The sequence below is a fragment of the Humulus lupulus genome, chromosome 4 (genome assembly GCF_963169125.1).
Source record: "Humulus lupulus chromosome 4, drHumLupu1.1, whole genome shotgun sequence".
Lineage (NCBI taxonomy): Eukaryota > Viridiplantae > Streptophyta > Magnoliopsida > Rosales > Cannabaceae > Humulus > Humulus lupulus.
This window is the reverse complement of record NC_084796.1, coordinates 137,754,647-137,763,210: the sequence shown is the minus strand read 5'-3', so window position 1 is coordinate 137,763,210 and position 8,564 is coordinate 137,754,647. Positions and strand designations below refer to the sequence as shown.

Sequence of the window (8,564 nt, the reverse complement as noted above, 5' to 3'; positions counted from 1 at the left end):
TTTGATAAAAATATAAATGGAATAAATCCTCTTCCTTTCCCACTCTATGCCACACGTCCAAGTCTATCCTTCCCTTTTCTTTTATAATTTTTTTTGTAAGTAATTAAATCTAATAAAAGGAAACCACAAGTGTGTAGAAAATTCTACACATGTGCACCATGGAACCATGCACTTGCACACACTTAATAACTAAGGTGCATCACTACCTACCATGCACCTTAGTGCATTCAACCAAAACTCAAATAGTCACATTTTTAAATAAAATAAATAAATAACATTTAACAATTAAAATCACAAAATTCAACCAAACAATTCTAACAATTAATTTAAACAAACAAACAATTAAATAAAATAATTCACAACACTTTACAATTAACTAAAATAAAACACAAAAATTTAATAACTAAAAAAAAATCTGGTGCACTACACAAGGGTAACAACTATTTTATGTTGATGATTCGCTTGATTCTAGATGGTCTATAGTTTTATCAACCCAACCAAGAAACTTTAGTCAAGAAGATCAAAGTGACAATTGTGTACTAGAAGAACTTAATAATTTTACAAAAGAACTAGCAGACATCGTAAATTTTGATGATGCGGAAGTATCAGCAGGTTCATATGCACGTCAAGATGTTGGGTTGACCAAATAGTATGAGGTTTCACATCTTAACATATATACACTTCAATATTTTTTTAGTGTTTTATTTATTTTTTAATATTTCTTGAAAATTAACAAATAATTAATTTTGTCAATTTCAGGTTAAATGTCTAATCACGAAGAGGATCCCGAGCAAGCATACAATAATGATACTAAATAAAAAAAACATGAAAACGAGGGAGCACCCAAGGAAAATATACATTGAAAATGAAATCCAAAGGGGTTCAAGAAAAGGTGAAATACAATAGAAGATCACAACCTATAGGCAAAGAAGCCACACGATACTCTACTTATTTAGGAGCTTTAGCACGCAAAGAATAGATTCCAATTAATCTTCCAGATTGGCATCATGAAAATGAAGTTAAGCTGGACATTATATGGAAAGAAATTAAAGTAAGTAATTTTTTTTTAAAAAAAATTACTTTTGTTGCTTTTTTACTATATTAAAATAATAATTATTTCACAATTCTTTTTGAAGACTGCATTTGACTTGGATGATCATGTGCGGCCACAAACACTGTAAAACACCCTTAACTAGTACTTAATAAAACATTCACATTTTCAATGGTTTATAATAGAAAGCCACTTATTATAAAGGCTTCAGTGGGGTCTTGCTTAAAACATGCAAATTGGGCCCAAAAGTTTAAAAAGAAAATATCAGTTTTATGCAAAGTTCTAAAACAAACAAAAGTTTAAGTCCCATTGAAATTTTTTAAGAAAATCTCATTAAACATAATATTATTAAAAATGGCGTTTAAAGTTGATCGTTTCTCGTCCATAGGATGCCCCACGCCATACACACTAGGATGACAGAACTTCCCACATCACCATGCGTGCCACAGAGAAACCTATTTGCTACCTGAAGTGAAAGTCAGGGGGTGAGCTAAAAGTCCAGTAAGGAAGTACAAACAACAAGCAAGTAAGATACAAAAATTTACAAACACTATCATTCATCTTTATACATCATAGCATCATCATAAAATTGGCATCAATATCATAAACATAAACATAATGCCACCATCATATCATAAACATCATAACATCATAACAAAATCATAAACATCACCAAACATCATAACATAATCATGAACAATTCCTTGTGAACATGACCTGCTAACTTGTCCATGCCACCCTTTGAGGTAAACAAGAGTCTCTGGTCCTTGAATAACCTCGGCGCGTCTGCCCATGGAGTTACGTCTTCATATCCTTAGTAACTCGGGTTACGTCTTCTATATCCTTAGCAGTCCATTTTGATGTGTCGCGTTCATCGCGCTAACATCCATTCATATCATACAATATTCATATAAGCCAACATATCATTACATTATGGCATTCATAATTCATAATATTTCATTTACACAACAGTCTTACCATTCATAATATAACATTCATAAATTCTATCTAACTTCCTTACCTCAGGTCCAAGCTAAGTAAAACCACAACTTCTCAACGAGCCTATATCATAATCAAAACGGCATTCCTTAGCTTCATATAATTATTATTTTTCCCTCTCATATAACTCATGTGTGCATGGGCCATGCACACATGGTAGGAGTTACACACAACATACACATATGCTTAATTACACATAAGGTCATAAAAAGAATAATGATCATTCTACCTATATTGCATGCAAGATCTTTCTATAAAAACTACATGGTTGCATAATAGACATTATTTTGGACGTAAAAGTGAATTTGCATGTAACATTCATACGTGGGTATGCTGCGTAAATGTGGCGTTTAAAACGATAATTTCATGCGTCTTACTTCTATCGTTTTATAAATAATAGGCTTGTTGCATGTTTTGTTTACCATTGTTTATCTTCTTAAAATTACTAGGTTGATTAAATCTCCCAAGACGTTCTTTTTATCTCATAAAATAATTTTATTTAGCCATTAAAAATATATAAAAGACCCATTTATTATTTTTAAATTACAAAGAAAAGCAAAGGCATTGGAAATTATTTTAAAAAGAAAAATACCTATGATTATCATGTCTCCTTAGAAAATAACAATTTAATTTATGTTAATAGAATTACATAATTTGATGTGAGAAAAATAATAATTTTAAGTGTTGGAAAAATATATTTTGTGTGAATTATTTTTAATACTTAATTTTTATGTAACACAAATTCATATGTGAAAATTTAATAACTATTTAAAACTTTTTAAACGAAACTTTCAGCCATTATTTTAAAAATCACAAGTGAATTAAATCTAACATTTTTCTTAATCTAATTAAAGAAAATCATAACTTGTAAAATAACCACTCATATTATATTAAAAATACCACTTTTAAATTTTACCATAGTTTAGGATATTAATTTATTTCAAAATACCAATCAAATTCATTATATTGAAACACACTTTACATTTTTAAACAAAAATTCCAGCAATCAAATTTATCATTAAAATCACCATCCTTATTTTTAAAACTCATATTTCCTAAAAAAATATACAAAAAATCTGTAGGTAATTATTTGTGCAAAAACATCATTTTAATTGTGAATTAGAGCACCATTTTATTTTCACAAACACCACATATCATTAGAGTCATTCTTATGCATACATATTCTTATTTCATCAATCTTTTCACCTTTTAATCACAAAATCAGCAAGCATAAATCACCATGAATTTGATCTTTTACCTCATGCCTCATAAAATTCATACAAGATCATTCATGTTTCATTAACACAATAATTCACAAATCCTAACATGCTCTTATTATACAAATAATTCAAAGAACATGAGTAACACATATTCATATACAACCTTATAAAACCTTATTCTTTTTCTAATGAGTTCATGCATGCAACCCAACAAAATAATAATAAAACATGCATGAATAACATAACACAAATCCTCATATAGGCTTTTATATTAAACCTAACATGTTCCTATTATTTTTCATGCATACCATAATATATTAATACAAAATCTCATATACACCCTATCATATTTCTAGATTCACAATTGATTTAAAACTTATAAGAAAACAATTATGCTTGAACATCACCCCTAGGCCGAAACACCTAGGATACCCAACAATAATTTACACAAAAACCTCATCTATATACACATGAAACCTAGCATGTTTCTAACATGTAAATGTGACACAAAATAAAACAACTCAATATGCCCAAACCACATAGGCCGAAACATACATACATAAAATCATAGAATATCATCAACATCATATTTCAATAATCATCTCATTACACATATTATGAACATACAACAAAAAATCAAACCAACACCATAAACCCCTACCCATGCCTAGATCAATCTCCCATGCATCAACATATTGAAAAATATCCACAAATCTAATAACTCAAGAGAACACCATAGCATTAGGGGTAGAGATTCAATACCTCTCTTGATTGTAAAATCAAGAACACAACTTGATCGACACCCAAGTGATAATCACCCTTGAATACCCTAGGGTTTTTGAAACCCATGAAGAAGAAGAACATAAAAAAAAAAAAAAAGACTTAAGATGATGGGGAAGATAAAGCTTAATCTAAAGAAAAATAACAAGGAACCATAAGAAAACCATACCTAGGACCTCCTTCTTCTTCTTCCTTTCTCCTCCACTTTCTCTCTCTTTCATGCCTCTCTCTCTCTCTCCTTCTCTCTAATTTTGACAGCCACAAGGAAAAGAATACCAAGGCTTCCATACTCTCCTATTTATAGCCTCTAGTGACCTAACCTTAAGAAAAGGACTCAAGTGTGAAAAGCCAAATTCCTATCCCATTATTTAAGCTAAATCCCATCATTTCCTCTCCTTACACCTCACCTAAACCCTTATCCTAATGTGAACCAAATCAAAAATCAACCTTGTCATCTTTTCCTACAAAATGACAACTTATATTTCTTTTCTTTTCATAATTTAAAGGAAAAATGCTCAAGACTCACATTAGGTCTAGATTCATACTACCATTTCCTTTTCTATAATGGGAACAATAACTAAATAAATTAATAAAAGAAAAATAAAACACATTCACATACACACACACACACATTTCGGCACACACTTAAAATAAAAAAAAATAACCTATTTTAATCACATCAATTGTCACACTTATTTAAAATGTAACACTAATAGTAAAATAAACAAGTTACACAATTATTCACAAATTAAAAATAAATAATCAAACAAACAATTAACAAATTTAAATTTAAAAAGATTATACCAAACAATTCTAACAATTAAATAAAATAAAAAACAATTAAATAAAACAAACAACAACTAAATAAAATAAACAACATTTAAATAAAACAATTCACCACACTTAACACTTAAATAAAATAAAACACCAAAAAATTTAATAAACTAAAAAAAAAAAATTGGTGCACTACAATATACCCTCCTTAAAAGGAATTTCGTCCCAAAATTCTTTCTTACCAAATAATTCAGGGTATCTTGCTTTCATGTCCTCCTCCAACTCTCATGTTGCTTCTCGTTTCGTACTGTTCTTCCATAGGACCTTAACTAGTGGAATCCTTTTGGATCTCAATTTCGGATACCGTGCTAAGATGTCTTCCTCCAACTCCCACGTTGCCTCCCGTTCCGAACTATTACTCCATAGGACCTTGACTATTGGAATACTCTTAGACTGTAATTCCTTCATCCCCTTCTCTAGGTTGCAAACCAGTCGGTCCTCGTAACTCAAGTCTTTCTGGAGTGCTATCGTATCCTACTTGAGGACGTGAGATGGGCCTGACACATATCTACGCAACATCGAGATGTGAAACACATTGTGGTTTTCTGCTAGAGCTGACGATAGGGCTAATCTATATGTAACTGTTCCCACCTTGTCCAATATCGTAAAAGGACCTATAAACCGAGGAATAAGTTTTCCTTTCTTCCCAAACCGTTTCACTCCTTTCATAGGAGATATCTTTAAGAAGACTTGATCTCTGACTTTGAATTCCACTTCTCGTCGGTTGGCATCTGCATAACTCTTCTGTTAGCTCTGAGCAGCGAGCATATGCTTTCTAATTAGTGACACTACATCCTGAGCCTCTTTAACAGCTTCGGGTCCAAGAAGTTGTCTTTCTCCTACCTCATTCCAATGTAACGGCGATCGGCACTTCCTTCCATAAAGTAACTCATAGGGTGCCATACCAATCGTTGACTGGTAGCTATTGCTGTACGAGAACTCTATAAGTGGCAAATACTTACTCCACGATCCTTTGAAGTCTAGTACAGAAGCGTGCAACATATCTTCTAAAATCTGTATGGTACGCTCGAACTGACCGTCAGTCTGAGGATGAAATGTCGCACTAAGGCTTAACTTGGTACCTATGGCTTGCTGCAAGCTTTCCCAAAATCTCGATGTAAACACCGATCCTCTATCAGATATTATGGTCCTAGGGATTCCATGTAGTCGTACATTTTTCTCGAACATAAATGTCTGCGTACTGGTCAGCAGTGTACGTAGTCTCGACAGGCAGGAAGTGAGCTGACTTGGTTAGTCTTTCTACCACTACCCAAGTCGAGTCGGGCTGCTTATTTGTTCGTGGTAATCCTGTCACGAAGTCCATGGATATGTATTCCCACTTCCATTCTGGAATACTAAGAGGTTGCAATAAGCTTACGGGTCGCTGATGTTCTACTTTTACTTGTTGGCATACTAGGCATTTGGATACATATTCTGCTATGTCTTTCTTCATTCCCAGCCACCAATATAGTGCCTAAAGGTCGTGAGTCATCTTGGTCGACCCCGGGTGAACAGAGTATGGGTTTGTGTGTGCCTCTTCTAAAATCTTCATCTTAATTCCATGGTAATTCGGCACACATACCCGACCCTTATATCTCAAGAACCCATGTCCTGATATAGAGAAATTTGTGGCCTTGCCTTCTTTAACTGCAGCCATATGTGTTGCTAATGTGTCATCATGCCCTTGCTCGATCCGTATAATTTCTAATAGATTTGACTGGATGGACAAGTTAGCCAGTTGACCAATGACTAGTTCTATTTTGACATTAATTAGCTCTTGCTGAAGCGACTTTTCTACTTTGGATAATGTTTCTAGATTTCCGTAGCTCTTCTGACTTAGCGCATCTGCAACTACATTTGCCTTTCCTGGGTGGTATATGATTTCACATTCATAATCCTCTACTAGTTCTAACCACCTGTGCTGCCTCATATTGAGCCTATTCTGTGTGGAGAAATACTTTATGCTCTTGTGGTTCGTATAAATCTTACCCCGTACTCCATAAAGATAGTAGCGCCAAATTTTCAATGCGAAGACATTGCTGCCAACTCCATATCGTGCGTTGGATACCGTTGCTCATATTCTTTCAGCTGCCTTGAGGCATAGGCTATCAGTTTGTCATTTTTCATCAGCACACAACCTGAACCTTGCTTCGACGCATCACAGTATACTACAAACTTGTCGTTGGGTGTCTTTACACAAAGTACTGGTGTTGAGCATAGCTTATACTTGAGCAACTGGATGCTCTCTTAACATCTATTTGTCCAGTTGAACTTTATAGAAAAGCCTTCTACAAATCTCCGGTAATAGCCTGCTAGCCCGAGAAAAATTCTAACTTCTGACGCATTCTTAGGTCTTGGCCAATCCTTCACAGCCTCTACCTTAGCTGGGTCTACAGCAACACCATCCTTGGATTCTATATGGCCGAGGAACGCTACTTGTGATAGCCAAAATTTGCACTTCTTGACCTTGGCGTAAATTTGATGCTCCTTTAGTCGTAGCATAGTCAATCTTAAATGTTCCTCGTGCTCGACTTCATCCTTGGAGTACACCAAAATATCGTCAATGAACACTACCATGAATTTTTCCAAGTAATCCTTGAATACCGGATTCATTAAGTCCATAAATACGACTGGAGCATTGGTAAGACCAAAAGACATAACTAGAAACTTGTAATTTCCATATCGAGTTCTAAACGATGTCTTTGGTATATCCTATTCCCGTACCTTGAGCTGGTGATAGCCGGACCATAAATCAATCTTAGAAAACATAGTCGCTCCACAGAGTTGATCAAATAAGTCATCAATCCGGGGTCGTAGGTACTTATTCTTAATCGTCACCTTGTTCAGCTCACGATAATCTATACACATTTACATGCTTTCATCCTTCTTCTTCACCAATAGAACTGGTGCTCCCAATGGCGAATGGCTTGGTCTGATGAAACCCAAGTCTAAGAGTTCTTGCAACTGCATCTTCAACTACTTCAGTTCGGCTGGTTCCATCTAGTATGGTGACTTTGAGATAGGCTTGGTTCCCAATACTAGTTTGATTGTGAAGTCAATTTCCCGAGTTGGCAGCAGCCCTGGTAAGTCGTTAGGAAATATTTCTGAAAATTCCTTTATAATGCAGACGTCTCCAACCTTTAGTGGTGTTTCCTTTGCTACATATGTGACGCTTGCTAAGAATGTGTGACATCCTTTCTCTGTCATCCTTTGAGCTTTGAGAGATGAGATACGTGGTGTTCGTAGTCTTGAAATCTTCCCCATAAAACATAGTTTCTGACCGTCAGGAGTTTCGAATGTCACTTGCCTACCCTAGGCGATATATCGCCCCTACCTATGTCCTGAGCTTTTGTGCTTTCGTTCGTGCGAAGTCAACGTGTTTTCCGTATCTCCTGTAGGCGATATATCATCCCCTATAGCTACGATATATCAGCATACATTGATATATCAAACACGTTTTTGCACTCTTTCAGCATATATTGAATTTTTTTAAACAGCTTTCACTGAGTAAAATGTTATCCTAACAGCTGCTGAAAGGTTCTAGTGCTTCTAGATTTATCCTTTATTAAATTATTCATCCAAAATGCTTAAATCCTTAATAAACATGCTTGTGACAAGTGTCACATTCTTATTAATTCTATCTAAACCTTAGGTTATAATAAATAATATTTCTAGGACCA

At 34.2% G+C, this 8,564-nt stretch overlaps 1 long non-coding RNA gene across 1 annotated transcript; it reads right to left on the bottom strand.

Annotated features, from left to right (window-relative positions):
* Positions 1 to 1,171: 1,171 nt before the first annotated feature.
* LOC133829193 (uncharacterized) lies at positions 1,172 to 5,619 on the bottom strand. The gene is made up of 3 exons (XR_009891609.1): positions 4,033 to 5,619; positions 2,073 to 2,113; positions 1,172 to 1,930 (listed from the first exon to the last, which is right to left on the bottom strand). It is a non-coding gene; the product is annotated as an uncharacterized LOC133829193 (long non-coding RNA).
* Positions 5,620 to 8,564: the final 2,945 nt, after the last annotated feature.